The sequence below is a fragment of the Meleagris gallopavo genome, chromosome 19 (assembly GCF_905368555.1).
Source record: "Meleagris gallopavo chromosome 19, MGAL_WU_HG_1.1, whole genome shotgun sequence".
Lineage (NCBI taxonomy): Eukaryota > Metazoa > Chordata > Aves > Galliformes > Phasianidae > Meleagris > Meleagris gallopavo.
Window position 1 is genome coordinate 10110147 of NC_139422.1, and position 17573 is coordinate 10127719.

General features: G+C 37.1%; 1 protein-coding gene across 5 annotated transcripts in view; it reads left to right on the forward strand.

Moving 5' to 3' along the window:
* RALGPS1 (Ral GEF with PH domain and SH3 binding motif 1) overlaps positions 1-17573 on the forward strand; it is a 79372-nt gene that overhangs the window by 27644 nt on the left and 34155 nt on the right. The gene's annotated exons all lie outside the window — the stretch shown is intronic.

Consider the following 17573-nt stretch of genomic DNA (forward strand, 5'->3'; position numbering starts at 1 on the left):
AGCAGGCCGACAGGCTCTGGTTGGATGGATGAGCCTTTCCTCCTCCCATTGGCGCTGGGGATCCACAGGCGAAAGGCGCGCGCGGGGCCTCCCCTCCCGCCAGCGGCGCAGCAGCGGCGGGCCGGGCCCGGCGGCGCTCTGACCTCAGCGCCCGCCCAGCACGCTGCGCGGGGCTGCCCCGGGGCCGGGCCAGGAGCTGCGGGCCGGCTGCAAGATGGCAGGGCTGTGATGTTGTCCTGCTCGTGCAGACGAGCGTTTTGCTTTACTCCCGGTGCTATGTAACCTATTGTGTTTGTGTGCATTTTTCTAAACTCTGTTTTTGTAGTGGAGACTTCTTAACCACAAGTCGTGACCACGTGTTCCAAAGCATTAAACAATTTGAAGAAAATTCGAGCCAGGCAAGTTGCCCCTTGTGTTGTTGCTGATGATTAAGTAATCAGTAATAATCTCAAGGAAAGTTATTTTCTCCTGTGGTGGTTCCAGGAAAATCCCAGAGATGGTGTGAGTCTTTTAGGTGAAATAAGATGTTAGAATGTGCAACTACAAAGATTTGTCCCCAGAATGTCGCAGTGAGGGAGAATGCTTCCTGCTCATAGGCTTTTTGCAAAATGTTAGGTAGAAAGAAGGAATGCATATAGGTAGCTCCAAAAGTAATGCTTCTTGTTTATTTTCATGAAAACTTCAACAGATACAGAGAGCATGATAGCATTGCTTGATAGAGCAAATTCTTAGCTACAAAACAGTCCTTTTCAACAGTCACTGCCATTAGGTTTGCATTTTCACCTGCAGTGAACAAGAGCGCACATGATGCGCTTGTAAAAACAAATAAATAAATAAAATCTGCACCACAAGAAGTGATTCACTTGCTGTTACTACCGTTGATACCACCACCCACCTCTCACTGTGCTCACATCCACTGTTTGATCTCCATAAATGTTCAGCAAATGCCAATGGATGTCAATGGGTGCAATTCTTTTCCTCATGGAGAAATTCAGTGACACACTTTGCTCCATACACACTTCCATTTCAGCCTCCATTCTGTCAGCAGCAAAATTTAACAAAATATTAGTTGGATGGTTCAGGCTCTACTACCGTCCCACCAACATCCACCTCTGATGTCATGGGCTAACATAATAAAACAGAAGGCATTACTTTTGGAGCAGTCCTCATATTCCATCTGGACTCTAATGTAGTCCCTGCTGATTTTTTTATATTATTATTATTATTATTATTATTTTTTTTTATGAACTGGTCCTTCTGAATGCTGGCAAAAGAGTGGGCAGCAGTGCTGTATTTTTTGGAGTAGCACTGATGTTCTTGTTTCTGTCTCTTCCTAGGTCTGGAAATAGTATGTTCCCATGAAGGAAAATAAAACTGTCCAACTTAAAGCAAGCTCTTACAATCTAGTGCAGACTGATAATCCATGATTTTAGCTGATCTCCAGTGTATGTTGTAATGTTTGCCTTCTAGTCATATTAGAAGTCTGAAAGATGATTTTCATTTGGCTGCTATGGAAGAATATACTATTACAGAACTCAGTGTAGAACACTTCTGCTCTTTAGCTATTACCTTGGCTTTTCGGAATGATCTTTTGAGTTAATGTGAAATTTATCATGTATTGAAAACTTCCTGGGAATCTTGCAAAGAAATTATTGGAACTAAAAGTGACACTTAGCAATGTAAAGAAGTTCATTTTTATACACCTTTTTATCAACAAGTTAGCAAACCAAACTTACCTCACTAATTCTGTGTCATGGTCATCTTTTAAAAGCTGTATCCAAATTATTTATTTGTTCATAGTTTTTCAGACAATTTCGAAGATCTTTCTAATTTGAAGAAACTGAGGAAGGCAATATGAGCACGTTTAGATTAGTCAAACAATGAGCAAGGAGATTTAGATCCATTACACTAGTAATTCTCTATGCTTTAGTAATATGAATTCCTTGTACGTTCAATGTGCGGCCTTAGTTGTTGTTGGCCTTGGATGCTGGAGGTCTTCAGTGTATGGTGAGGAATATTAGCACCTCTCACTTGCTAATTTTATTATAGTGTCATTATTCTGTAATTTAAGTTGAAAGCTTACTTCTTTCTCTAGACAAAGAGGACACATGGGACCGGAGTGGCCATTGTAGTGCTTTTAGTTAGGGGCATTTGGATACTTAAGATTAAAGAATTTCAGAGCTTTCCAAATGCACCAATTTTATACTGTAAGAAAAAAAGAAAAAAGCTTATTTGAACTGCAGTGTGGTAATTCTCTTCATTTGACAGATTTAGCAAAAGATCCAATGAGTTTTCCTCAGTTTTATCTGTGATTCGCCCTCTCTCATTTCCACGGTGCCATTTCAACCTACAGATGTGCAGTACTTCTTGAGAGAGGGAAGTAGGGAGCGGGAAAAGTGAGGAGAGGTCGCTTCCGTGGATATTTTCCAAGATAAGAAGGTAATGAACTCCTGTGCAGATCAGTCTCTCTGAATCCTGGCTCTTTACAGAGCTGGGAAAGTAAGCGCCTGCTGCACTTACATTTGAGTAGAATATTTCATTTTCATCTAAAAATGAGTGTTTCCAGTTCTTTGCTTTCATAGAAAAATACATGTTTCTAACTTGATGTTACACCTCAAAGCAGTAAGGTTCTCATAAGTAAGAGATCTCCAAGAAGAGGGTTCAGAATTTCTGAAGAACTTTAATTAGGACCAAATTTATATATCATTAGTGACAACTTCTAAGTTCATTAGCATGCACTTAAGTTCCATTGATTTTAGTACAATTACAGTGCAATTAACAATAAGTGCAATTAAATGTCTAGGAATTTAACCCCATGAAGAAGGCTAAAGATTTCTGTTGCGTGTTTTTAAGTTGATGGTGTTCTCTTACAGAAAAAATTACAAGGATCCAAAATAACAGAATTAGTCAGACCTTGTTTATTTGATTATTCTCATTTCTGAGTAATCTGAAGTGCAATACTACCTAGATCACCTTTTTGATTAAGTGGTGCTGAATGCTTTTTCTTAGTTTAAGGTCTGAATAGCCTGTTTCCAGAAACTTTTCTGTGTGAGTCATTCAAAATTGTCGTGACAAAGCCGCCTTGCTTTTTTTTTTCAGTTACAGTTTGTCTGTTGCAAAGAATAAAGATGTGCCTCTTCACTAGGTGGTAGGGAGCTTTTATCTGTGCCAAGCGTTTACAGATTATCTGAGCTGACTGGTATAGAACTGGATATTTGTAAAAGTGAAGAACAGAACTAGCTTTGTGCAGGCATTCTGTTTGACCAAATGGGAATGCCTTTTTATTACAAGTCTAAGAGAGTGGAGTTTGTTGCTTTTATTGAAGTCTGTATGCTTAGTGGCATGTTTTTCAAAGCAATTCATAGCTGTGGCATTTGTTTTCTGTCCTGAGAATCTTCAGAGATCAACTTCCATTCAAATCCCAGGTTGGAGAATAGCAGATTCTAGGAATTGTGAAAGATCACAGCTCATTTTGGCTTTGAAAGCTGACAGTTTTCTTCACCAGAGTAATTCAGTCAGCAAGGGAGTGGTATAGCGCTAAACATGGCTTTGAGAACTTAATAGAATACTGTAAAACATTTGGTCATGTAAATTAATTTTGGGTCAGTGATTAGAAGCTCAAGTTAAGCAAAACAGTTAAGAATGTGGCAATCTTAAAAAGATGAACTTTGGGAAATCAGACAAACAAATTACTTTGTGAAGCGTGTGTAGTTGAATTGCTAAATTCATTTGACACAAGATCTATTGAATCCAAAAACAGAACAGCAAAAAGTGCATAGAGAGGAATAGAAATTCAACTGACAGATTCAGAGAAGAGATGCTGTAAAGAAGAAATGCCACCCAGACTTAAACACACAAATATTTATACAAGATCTATATCAGGAAGTCTCTAAACCACAGCTTTCTGGTGAAAGGAAGCTGAGTCTCACAAACAGCTATTGTATTTGCCTTCTCCTACATCTCTTTTGGTAGCGTTCTCTTCTTTCTGCTGCTAGGTACCATCAGAATGATGAAATAATCACTATTACAATATTAATTGTTTTAATAATATATTTTCCTGGTTCAAGGAAAGAGCAAAAGAGAATGGTTGGGTTTTCAGGGCAAGATGATAAAATTTGGTAGTAGTCTGTGATTGTGCTCCGGTGGAAAACCGTGCTGGGAAGTTTCGTTCAACTTTGGAATTTTTTCCTGCTTGAATGGGTGCAGGAATGATTTGCATCAGACAAAGGCTTTTTTGGACATAAATTCCTAAACATAATTCCACACTAACTTCTCGTAACGTTTTCTTTCACACACTGGTTTCTTGAAAGTTGTTTGATTTCTGATATGCTTATTTTTCTGTTTTGCTATGTTAGGCTCTGTTGCTACAGTAACAGATGTGGAATGTTTAACTCCAGTGATCCATTAGGTTGAGGTTATTCAGGAGCAGTGTGAACTCATATTCTTTTTTTAGTTTTGGGATGGCTAAGTACGATGTAATGATAATATTCCTTTCATTAAGTACAGAAAATGAGTTCATTGAGGTTCTTTTAGTATTCCAGGTGAGACTTCTCAGAAAGTCAGTATTAGATATTTACAGGCACTTTTTAGTAGCCTTTGGAGTAGCGGCCCTGCTTCAGATTTTTTTTTTTTTTCCCTCTGAAGTTGTCAATATACTGGAGTAAAGAAGAGTAAGACTTTATGTAGGTCAGCAACAATTTGTGTTTGCATGATATTCACTGTGAAATTAGACTGCTTAGTTGAGGATGCAATGCATGAAAAAGTAAGAATGAATGCCTTTCAGGAATGTTCAGTTTTCTCTAAAGCACTTTAAATCAGCTGTCAAACTGAAAAGACAATCCACCAAAATTTTATTACTTTCATTTCCCTTAAAGCCTGTGCATTTGTAACTATGCTGAAATGTTGTGTCCCTTTAAGAGCACTAATATTTCCAGCTACCCCTGCCAGGCATTAGCAGAAAATGCTTATGATATTGAGTCACTGTTATTTTCTTTGAATTCCTAAAAGGATAGATGTTGTCCATTTGTTTAATGTCTCTGCAAAAGAAGAACTGAATACAAATAAATGCTTCCATGACAGATCTGAGAAGCCACTGTAGTGGGAAAGTTAATGAAGTTTGAAAAAGTCAGTCTCAATCTGTAACTCTTAAGTACCCACTCGACAATTAAAAGCATTGGCAGTTTTGTTAGTCATGTATCTTCTTCCACAGAAAGACTATTCCTTTTTTTTCCAAAGCAGCATTGAGCAATGTTAAACATAAAAAATGAACTGCACTTTCATGATTTAACTTAGCAGTTGCTGTGTCTGAATAAAACGTATCAGAATTGAGCTTTTGGGAAAAAAACAAAAACAAAAACAAATGACAACTATTCTTCTGATTAGGAAATCAAGCTTAGCAGAAGAAAATTTCACCCAAAACTATTCAGTGAATTACATTCAATTCACAAACAGCCTTAGAAGAGTAAAACTGCAATTTTTAAAATAATTATTTAGTGAAAAAATAATAGTTCAAGTTTATTCTTTCTTATTTAATACTTGTTAATGTTTTAAAAGAATTGAAGAATTACATTGAGCAACTTAAGGCACACATATTTCTGTTGTGCTTTGGGTTTGCTCTTGATCCTGTTCTTATGACTTAGAGGACACAAAAGAGACATGACTGAGAAAAAACTGTAAGCATTATAAAATCACATTTATGGGTAGAGCAAAATAAGGAAGAAGCCATTGACACATTCTTAGACCAGAGCAAAGACTGATTGTTTCTAAATCCATTCAAGAGCTAGAAAGCTTTCAAATTCCAATTTATCAACTTCTTCTGGGAAAAGTCCAGTGGAAAAAAAAAAAAGGTCAATTTTTTCATACTTTCAGTGAATCTGTTAGTAGAGTTTAATTCAGAAAGAGGCACAAAATCCTCCTAGATATGATCAGAATTGTCGTATAAGTAAGGACAAATATTGAAGACCAGGTATCTTTCCATCTCTTTCAGCAGGGTATATTATGTCACAGAGTCACTGATGACTTGAGGTGGGAATGGAGCTCTGGAGGCCATCTGGTCCAATCCCTGCTCAGGCAGCAGCACCTAATGCAGGCTCCCCAGAACCATGTCCAGATCGCTTTTGAAGATCTTCAGGAAGGAGACTCCACACCGAGCGACCTGTGCCAATGCTCCATTACCCACATAGCACAGAAGTGCGTCCTTGTGTTTAGACGAAACTGCTTGTCCTGGTAGCAGGCAGCTCGGAAATGAGCTGTCCTTAGTGCACTCTCCCTTCAGGTATTTCTTCAGGCATTGGTAAGATACCCCAGTGCCTTGTCTTCGCTAGGCTAAGCACTCCTAGTTCTCTCAGCCTCTCCTTATAAGAGAGATACTCCAGTTCCTTTATCAGTTTTATGGCCTTTTGACTCTGTCCATTATGTCCACATCTCTGGTACTGGAGAGCCCAGAATTGGGCACAGTGTTCCAGGTGGTGTCTCACCGATGCTGACTTGGAGAGAAAGGATTGCCCCTCTTGACTTTCTGGCAGTATTTTTGCTCAATGCAGCAAAAAATCTGTAGTCGTCTTAGCCCACGTTCAACCTGGTGTCCACCAGGATCCCCAGGTCTTATTCTGTCAAGCTGCTTTCCCATAGCAAGCCCTGGTGCCTGGTGTTGTTGCTCCATAGGTAGAGGAACACACTGTTCCTTGTGCTGCATGAAAAGTTTGTCAGCCCATTTCTCTGGCCTGCCAGTGTCACTCTGGGTGGCAGCATGACCTTCTTGTGTACTTGCCATCTCCTCAGTTCTATATCATCAGCAAACTTCCTGAGTGTTACTATTGTCCATATAATTAATGGCAGTGTTGAATAGGATTGGGTTCAGTACTCAGACATTGGCTACTTTACTCATTACTGGTCTCCAGCGAGGTTGCGCAGTTGTGAGCATTGCTTGATGAGCAGTGATCTCAAAATCTGGTAATGAATTTAAAATAGTAAACACAGATATTTTAGGAAGAGCATTATTTGCTAGAATATCCGTCACAATTGCTATTCTCTAGGCAGATTTCTGTCAGAATGCATATAGGTGCAGATACTCAGGCCGGTGCCATAGCCACATCGGCAACTTACCACAGGAAGGGAAAGACATACAGAAAAAAAGGGTTTCTAGAGGTTAACTGGTTCAACCTCTTGCTCAAAACAGAGTTCATTTAAAAATTAAATTAAGGTACTCGGGAACTTGTCCATCTGAGTTTTAAAAATATCCAGAAGTGGAAGTTCACCACCTTTCTGGGAGATGTTACAGTGCTTGACCCCTCTAACAGCGATTGATTTTTCTTAACCACTATGCTAAGTGGGTTTTCCATTGCTACAAGTTATGTCAGTTGCTTCTTGTCCTGTTGCAGTGCATCTCTGAGAAGAATCTGGCTCTGATCTTTACAACTCCCACACAGTCCTTTTTTTGTTAGAGAAATGACCACAATTATGTTCTGCACTTCTGGCCCTTTCTATCCAGGCTAAACAAGCTCAGTTCCCTCATGTGTCATCTGTTTCTGCTTGTCAGGACATCCCAGTAGTCTTAGGTTGGCCTCTGTCCAATTTGATGTCTGTGTTCTACTGCAGTATTCCAGATGTGGCCTCACCAGTGCCAAGCAGATACAAAAAGCTTATCTCTAAAACATTTGTGAAACTGTACTGTATTCTCTTTGGTTGCCACTTCTGTGCAAACAGAAGCAGCATTTTATAACAAGGCACTCTAGTAAGCCTGCAGACTGCATGTTACATGTTTGTTTTATAATCTGTGTTATATATAAAGTGATATTTGTAATACTGCTTTCTTAAAATCTACAGATAACTAGAGCATGACTTATGTGTGCCATATCAGGAATATCTAAGTAGTTGATGTATTCAAGTCTTTAAGTCATCTTAAAGAGATGTTACAGCTTCTGAGAAGATGGTATGATCAAAAGCTTCTCCCTTTTCTTAGATTTATTTTTCCATTTATAGAGAGAGTCAGAAGAAACTGGATAACACAGATGCTCTTGGCAGATGTGGGAATTAAAAGTTGTACCAGTTCTGGAATTTAGTTTTGAATTTTATTGAATGAATGCTTGATTTTAAAGTTGCTCAGCCTTTCAAAGGACTAAGAATGATGTAGTTGCTTTTTCTATCCAATTGTTGAAACTATTGCTTTTGAGTGGAAATGTTTTAGTACTTGTGCACATGCTGTAATAGCAAGTGTGGATTCTATTACTTTTGTTATCCAGTTCTTAAAAATGTAGTATTTGGAAATACTGTGAGTGCCAGTTGGGTCAGATCCCTTGGTACTTTCTGGAAATATTGCATTTTTAAAATATAAACTGTCTTTAGTTTGTGTTCTGACAGAGGTAGCAATGACAATAACTGTTCATACTTTTTGTTTCTCCTAAGTGTACGTAATACCACTTGTACCTTGTAATTTTAGCTTCTTGTTTTTCATGAAGTAAAGTAGTTTTCAGAATGTTCACTGAAGTTACTGAATTATTTGTGATTTTGTGTTTATTTAATGGAGGTAGGATTGTATATCAGAGCAATGCTTTGTATAGGTGATATGTTGACACTGGTTTTTAACCTGTGAGTGCATTTGCCAAATGATCCCTGAGTTTTATTCTGATAAATTCTTTCTCCACTGAAAACTTACTGAACTTGTGAAACAAGTTTCCAGTGAAACTCTCAATTTGGATGTCATCATTTTTGAGGAATGCTGGGCCTGTTATAGAGTATCTGTTCCAGAGTAAATATTCCAAAGCACTTTTTCTATGCTTTCCAGGTATAAAAAAGCCCAGAGTGGGAACGTGGCCCTCCTGCAGTGCTTTCTGGTTTCTTAAACCGAAAAGGAGAGAATTTGATGTTTTGCATAATAAGCGTATGCATGAGAAGTTAGTTTGATTCAGTCAGGAAGTGTCATATGATCAAGAAAACAGTCCAATACAGAACATCTGTGTTTTTTACAATATTTCTCTTTCAAGTAAAAAATAATAATAATAAATTGGCAGACTTGCATGCCATATACTGTGCTTTTTTGCTTGGAATATGTTTCAGATACAGTGATAGTGTTGATTACTTCAGAGTACTTACTAACACGTTCTTGTTTATTCACTAGATCAGCCTTACAACGTATTTAAATGTGTACCTTACCAACATAAAATCTTAGTTACTTAAGCCAAAATAAGATATTCTCTTTAATTATGTAATCTTTCAATGTCAGAATTTCTTACTTCTCGTGATTAAAGAAACTGCTACAAGCAGTCGCTTTTTTTAAGTTAAAATCAGTGACAATTGAATAGACACACAGCCTTGCAACAACAAATTAGTCAGTATAATTTTTGTACTTCACCCTCTCCTATAATAACAGAGACGGAGGCATAGGCTAGCATATTTATCGAAGAATGTTAGAGAAATTGTGGCTGGAAGGCCTCTGGAGTTCATCTGGTCCACCTTTCTGCTGGAAGCAGGGGCCATGGATTAGGTTATCCTGGGCCTTATCAAGCAGAATCTTGAATATTTCCAGCAAGGAAAATTGCCCTCTTTCTCCGAGTGTCCTGGTTTTATCAGTATTGCATATCATAACATCATGCAACAGGCTGCTGGGTGCAGAGGTGCTGCACTGTGGAGCTGCATTTCTTGTTTCTCTCTCTAGCAGTATTGTGTGAGTTCTGACTCTCCAAGAGGGAGATGCATTGGGATGTACTACATTTCCCAGGAGCCTCCACATGACTTCTGATACTGGGGGATGAGTGAAGAGCTCTCTTGTCTTTCCTGGGAGATGATCAGTGAACTGTCTGCCAGTAAAGATTCAGACCAACCCTCCAGTTTTATTTTTGGTTCATTTTATTACTCTTAATTATTCTGTATTATCTGACATTCCTTTTAATAAATTAGTTTCTCCTATCTCAGTCTAGTTTTTCCCCTCTTCCTAACCCCCCTGCCTTTTTCTCCTGAGGGGAGGAAGGAGTGCCACCTGATTAACTCTTCAAACCGCAACACTGGGAAACCGACTCTAATATTTGTTCTCACAGTGAAGAATTAATATGCAGACAGAACTTCACAGTATTATCTGTGTTCAAAATGACCTTCAAGTCCAATGGTCAACCTGACCTACTGAGTCCTGTTATCAAACTATATCACACAGACAGATTCTGCCGACTAATCTGAATTTCTCCCATCATCTCGTATTCTGTTGCTGTGTATCCGAATAGAGTATTTCCATCTGTCCTGTAACCTCCTTTTAAGTCCAGAAGACTAGTTAGTACTTGCCTCTACACCTTCACTTCTCTAGGTGGAACAAACCCAGTTCCTTTAACCTTTCTTACTTGAACAAGTTTTTCTTGCCTTGTAGTCATTTTGATGGCCATCTATTGGGACCACCTCTGATTTTCTTCAAGTCTGACTTTAAATATTATCATGAATATATTTCTTTTCTTGTAACAAAAAAGAATAAGGTACTTACTTGAGAAATTTACCTGGATTTAGTTCAATCCTTGTTTTAGCATTTGTAGTATTAGTGTGAATTTTGCCAGAGCGCTCTGGTGTTTAACAAGAAAATACAGAGATATGCTATAGTCTAAATCCAGTGAAACTGCATGAGGAAATGGTTCTGAGATTCTAATTTAAATATGCATATGCAAATTGCACCTGCCTTCTTTTTAAATAATAAACAGAAGATCTTCAGTCTATCAAGAATTGGGAAGTTCATCATTTGAACATTCAGCGGTTTCAGCATGAAAACAATTGTCCGTATTCTTATGTCAAGCTATTTCTGACAACTCCTGTTGTAGCAGTCATCATTAAGATACTTTAAAGCATTCCAAATAGTTATATAAAGCTACAGTTAAAACTGGGTGCCTTTCATTTATGTTATAAATATATTCAAGTTTTTCATTTTCCTTTACTTCTATGAGAATTTATACAAAGAAAATCATCTTAGATTTTAAGATGCTTCTTAATTACTTTCTTTAAAAGAAAAGGGAAAAAAAAAAGTCATGTAGTTTGAAGCAATATTTTTTCTCTTTCATGAAAATTAATGTCCACAAAAACAAAAAGACCAAGAGAAGGCTAGTAAATAGAGAAAACACATCTTTCACTTCGCTCATTATCGTAACTGTGCTCCAGAATGCGGTCGCATTAGCTGCTTCCCAGTAGCAGTTGATAGTTAGCTTGCTGTCAACATCATGGACATTACTTTTATCTGTCATTTTGGAAAAAAAAGTTTTTTGTGGTATTGTGAGTTTTCACACACTCATTAGATCGGTGATGTGCAAGGGAAAATGCCAGAGAATGGCAGTAAGATCTTGAAGTTCACAGCATTGTATATTCATTAGTGAATTCCACTAGTCACCCCCCTATTAACAGTCACACAGTTCTTTCTTCCTTCCAAATTTTTAATCAAGTTGTTTCCTGAATCAGGTTAATCAAAGATGTTGAAAGTAGTCAAATTAAAATAAATTGTGTCTTCCTAGTGGATCTCCACAACTTCTGCTTAGTAGTCAAGAAGCATTTTAATGATTTGAAAATGCTGTTGTTTCTATCCAATTCTAGAAAATGCAATTGTTTTACCATACTGGTCTTTGATGATCAGTAACAGAATCTGACTATCTGGTGTGACATTAAAAAGACAAAAACCAACTGCACAGAAATTACTTTATTTTTCCCAGTCTGAATCTTTCGTCATCCCAGCTTTTGACTGGTTTTCTGAACAAATGCATGCAAAAATTACTTGTTAGACTTCTGAAGATATTAGCATATAGGACTCCTCACAGACCGTGCCTGTCTTTGATTTATTTTAATCCTCTGTGAAGTTTGTTAAAGGGAACTATTTTGCACTGGATTGCTTGAAGGTTGTACTTAAATTTATTCTTTGAAACGTTTAGCTTTCCAAAGTCCCTTACTGGATAGATCTTTGACTAGTAGATATTTTTTCCTTTTCCTTTTGCTTACATAATTTTTTTGCTGAAACAAAAAATGGTATTGTTTTTTACTGAGAATATCTTCAAGATATGTCCCTGACTTGTACTTGGGACAGCATTACATCATGCAGTTCCTCTTGTCTCATTTCTGTTTATTCCTTCAAAGATATTTGTCAAAACGGAAGAGAGTTAAGACTCTTCATTCTTCTGCTAATTATTAGAGTTTAGAAAATCTGTATCAGTGCATTGCCTAAAATATTAAAATATCTTTTGAATTTTCTCCCCATCCCAGGGTGTAGTTTGATCTGTTCCAAACACTGGCTTGCTGTGTTAGTATTCCAAGAATGGCAGGTATTTGTATACTTATGGTGTGTAGTATGTTGGAAAAATCACAATGAGAATAAATTTAATCTGCATGTATTTAATACTTTTTTGTTGTTGTTGATTTTTAGCATAGTTTATAAAAGATTTTAAAAATGTTCCCCATTCTTCAGATCAAGCATTGCATTAGTGGATTTGTAAAATTGACAATAGGGGGTTTTCTGGTGTTCTAGATGTGCTTGTTCAGACTTGTTCAGTAAGGGTTTATTCGGGAGAATGTCACTAATGCCTATAAACTTTATTTACTAATCTTACTTGCCTAACCTCTCAGTGACCCACAAATTGTAACAGATATTTACAGCTCATTTTGAGTCTGCATCTCTCATCTTACTGCTTGTTTTGTTTCTGTTTGTTACTTAAGCCATTATCTATACGGAGTGTGACATTTTTTAGATGTTCTGGTACTGTTAACTTTTAGTTAAATATTACTGTGAATTCTATTTAGCATCAATGATATTAAAAACAAAACAAAGCAAACCCAACAAAACAACAGCTATGGTTTTCCTTGTTGAATTCTACTTACTAGTTATCCTGAAGCTTGAGCAGAAAAGGGGTATATTAATAAGTTTAAGTTTTAAGATGCTTATTTAAGGTCCTGTAATTGAATATTAGGTCACAATAACAGGGATACTCTACAAAGAGGAAAAAAAATCAAACATTCTGAGGCTAATTAAAAAAAAAAAAAAAGCTACAGTTATATTGTACAGGTAAAATAAGAAGGTTGAGTAAGAATGCAAACACAGTGGCAAACATGTACGTGGGGTCAAAAGTGGTATGTGTCTTAGGTGAGTCAAGTGTGTAGTGCTGCTTCATGTGGATCTGAACCCCATTTGGGTTGTGAAGATTTGTCAACAAGAGATCAAAGAAGGAAAACCAGTTGAGCAGGGATCAGTAATTGTAGTAAAAGAATGTGATACGTTGTAAGAAATACCAAAAGTCAGTATTTCTTGGGAATGTTTCAGAATTTGGAACTGTTAAAATAAAAATAATATAAATATTTTCTCTGATAAAGCTTTTTGTCCTTTTGACAGCCTTGTAGTATGCATTGGTATATGTGAGTGTTCTGGCTCACTGGCATCAGATAGAAATAAATGAAACTGGTCTTAATCCTACCCTTATTTTCCTCTAAGTGATTGCATTCATTTGGCCACTAGGCTGGCAATATCTATTACAAAGTGCATGTTGTTGCCTTGGAAAAGATGCATGTTCAGTTTCTTAGAGTATTCCAAGTCCTAACAAGACTAACCAGTATATAACTTTGGTTATATAGAAAAATATTCCAGCTCATAGTCAATGGAAAACATCCAAATTTTGTGAAACCAATGATACCACAAAACTGTAGTCTTTTCTCTGACTATGAGCTAATCTGCTAAGAATGGCGTCTTTGGTTTTACAGACTGCTGACTATAGTGATTTTTTGACTTTCAACCAGTTACTCAATTGATAAGTAGCTTTCTCTCTGTCCCCTGCTTTACTTAGTATGGTAGAACTTCAATACTGTATGTGGGAAAAGGCTTTTCAAAAAAACTTAACCTTGGAAGTTGCTCTCTAGTAGATGGAATGCTCAAAATGCATGATCTGGCTGCACTGACTCCTGCGTTTCAAGTTCACTTTTCTGTTTTGTGTTGTATTTCAGTTTCCCTGTGTTTAAACTGCTGGTAATATTACTGCTTTGATTGAGCTCTAGAGTAAAAATTTAAGAGCTAGGTATTATAGTTTTTCTTTTGTCATTTAAAAATAATCTCTCTCCTTTACATGCTGTAATTTCCATTGATGAATTTAATTATAGATTATTCAGCCATGCTTTTTCTGTGTTGTTATTTCCATGATGCCATAAACTAACAAATACAGTATTCTCCACATGCAATAACCAGCTGCAAAATTGATTTTAGTGACAATGGAGAAATGTCAATATCACTGGAAAATGTTTTGCCTGTGGAAGCAGCTGCCCATGAGCTCACCCTCTGGAAAATATCCCGATGGTTTCACATCTTTGAAAGCCTTTTCTGTGCACGGTAGCACAAATATAAGCCAACGTTTGAAAAGCTAGTGGTTTGTGTTTTCTTTGGCATAGTGCAAATCTGAGTCTTTCTTTTCAGAGTCTTGAAGTCTTTTGCTGAGAGGAATGATTTTGTATTTTCTCTGAGCAAAATAAATTGATTCTTATCTATCCCTGTTATCACATGATGTATATAGGAGTTCACAATGAAGGCATGCAGAAGCGGGACAGGCTGTAGTCAGACCACGCTAGGGAGAACCCACACTGTGCCCTGTGCAGAGGTGATTTATTCTAGGTTATTTTTTTTTAAAACAGTCAAGTTCAAGTCATTTAATAGGATATTTATAGAGTAGATGTATATTCAGTTCACTGACAGACTTAGCAGAGACTGCTAGTTTTCCTGCAAAGCTGGAGAGATAGAGAGATGTGGAAATTAGGTAACGCTTCAGGAATGCTGAATGGAAAGAGTAATACTATTTGTTTCTAATGTCATGTTAAGATGGCAGCAAGCACCACTTGCCAGCAGCAGTAACTCCTTTATAGTTAGCAGTAGATAGTATACTGGGGAATTAATTGTGATCTTTTAGATTTTAATTACTACCCACTAAAAATACAAAAGTAACTATGTTGGCCTATTCACCTAATTTTCTTAAGTGAAAATTTTATTTTTCAATTTGCAAGTGTGTAGACACAGATGAAATATGGCTGCTGTAAGTTAATTAATAGGACAATACTTCAAGTGTAAAGACCGAACTCAGTCATTCTCTCTTCCACTGAGTGCCATTTAATAGTCAGGTACATTTTCAATAATGGTACTGAGTTCTGTCATTCTAGAGGTAGAAGTAGAGATGAAAACTGACAACAAATTCAGAATGTTTTTTAGCAAGCAGTAAATAGCTCAGATTTCTTATAAGCTTAAAGTGTTAAGGTAGCCCGAGTCATAGAGTCTCCAGTTTATAAACTGCAAGTGTATCTGTAAGAATTATTATCTCCTCAAGAGAGCAGTTTTAACATGGGAAGAAATATTTTAAGATTTTTCTGAGCCAGTGAAGGAAGCTAGACTCTAAAACTTGACCTGATTTCTAAACATCTTTTATCTTTTTTTTTTTTTTTTTCTATTCCAGAGAGGTAATGCCAGTTGGTTTATGTGTTGTTAATCCAACTATATTCCACTCATTTGTAAGGATTAAATATTTTTCTGGTGAGATTCTGACATTAACAGTGTCCATTGGAGCACTCTTTACTCATTCACGGACAGAACAGATAAAGATGCAGTCTTCTCTAGCCCATACTGGATGGTCTGTATAAGACTGGGAGACAGTTAATTATAACTTTATGTTTTCTCAGCAAAACATTAACAGTTCAGAATGAGTTGAATTTGTTACTGCTTTTCACTGCTTCTGTGTCTATTTCTTCATTTTTCTATGATAGTTTGTATAATTTGTTTACCTACTACTCCCTAAGTGATGGAAGGGTCTTCCAGAATACATCCACGGATAGGCTTAAATGAAAGAAATAAGGCAGGTGCTTACAACCTGGCTGATGCTGGACATAATTCGATGTGTGACCCAATGAACTCTAAATTTACTTATCAGCTTGTCAGATATCTGCAAAATCAGATAAAGAGCAAGCTAGTGAGAAAAATTCTTGCAAGAGATCTCCATAAAGACACTGGAACAGGTTGCCCAGAGAGGCTGTAGATGCCTTTTCCCTGGAAGCGTTCAAGGCCAGGCTGGATGAGGCTGAAGGCAACCTGGTTTAGAGGGAGGTGTCCCTGCCGATAGCAGGGGGGCTGGAACTGGATGATCTAAAAGATTCCTTCCAACTAAAACCACTCTGTGATTCTATTCCTAAGTGACAGAGAAAAGTTAGTGCAGATCCTGCAGATAGTTATTGAGATTTGTAGAATTCCACAGCAAGTCTGAATTTGAACTATAAAACTACATATTAATGAAGTGTCAGTTGAACTCAACATGTGAAGTAGGTTGCGCTTGTGCAGATACTTAGTATTTGTGTAAATCTAACAAAATTGCCTGAGCTGTTTTTCATGAACTGTGAAGGAGCAAACTTCAGTAAGCCACATGGCTTTTCTTGAATTCCATTGACTCTTGCTGCTGATTTGTAACTTATTGCTGTAGATGATAGTAGTATGTAACTGAACACTAGAGAACACATATTTATGTTTTGATTTCAGGTAAGAATTTATATTTTCCCATATGGAAATTTTACTTTTTTTTTTTTTTTTTTTTTTTTTGAATGAGTAAGGTCGAGGCATACTTACTACCAGGAGATAACATGAAAAATAATTTGTTTTCACTGCATGAACTTAATACACTTCCAAAGATTATTGGTAATTAATGCAAGCATACTGAAGTTGTTTCAGAGAGGAGTGTGTTGCTTAGAGGTGCTCCATTCAATTTACTGTAGTGGCTTTCCTTCATTTTGAGAAAATTCTGCTTAACTAGCACAATTGCATTTCCTGTTGCTTTAATAGCTGGAATTTATTGAGAGAATGTAATGTGCTGAAGCTGGAAGAGTAACTGAGCCAGCTAGCTCTTTTCCTGAAACAGTAAGAGTGCTCTTTTTGAAACAGGGCAAGAAAACATGAGAGGGAAAAAAGTCATTAATTATATACATGCTCAAAAAAGAGTGTGGAAAATGTGATATGGAAAATGTGATATGGAAATATGGCAGATTGTTATGCTGCAAAAGTTATTTTCCTGTTGAAAAGAATATTCCTTTCTTTATTATGTAAAAAAAGAAGCACAAACTTCTCTATTCATCTTATATAATAGTTTAGGAATATATTAGTTTAAATTTTTACTTTTAGCTTACCCTAAATGTCAGAACAATCCTTTAAAGAAAAGTCAGACTGAGGTAATGTTTTTGACACACAGTAGTGATAGCTGCAGTGATCGCTGAATGAAGTGCATGTGGTAATTTCTGTTCAGCCTATTTGAACGTAGATGTTTCTGAAAAACTTTGTTGTGGAAGGGATAAGATGCTTGTTCTACTCACCCTGCAAGGCTGCACGGGCAGGTTCTGTGTCTGAGAAGCCCTGCACATGTGAGTTGCAGCACACTTCAGTGCTGTTCTTGCAGATTGCAACGCAGTTCTCCCAAGGAGCTATGATCTTATCATGCGTTCCAGAGGAAGTTCTTAGCTGAATTTGAAAGATGGAATGGAAACTCACTGTAAGCAAACAAAAAGATACCAGTAGTGCTCTTACTTACACCAGAGAATGTTGGCAGTAGATTGCTTACATGTGATAAGGG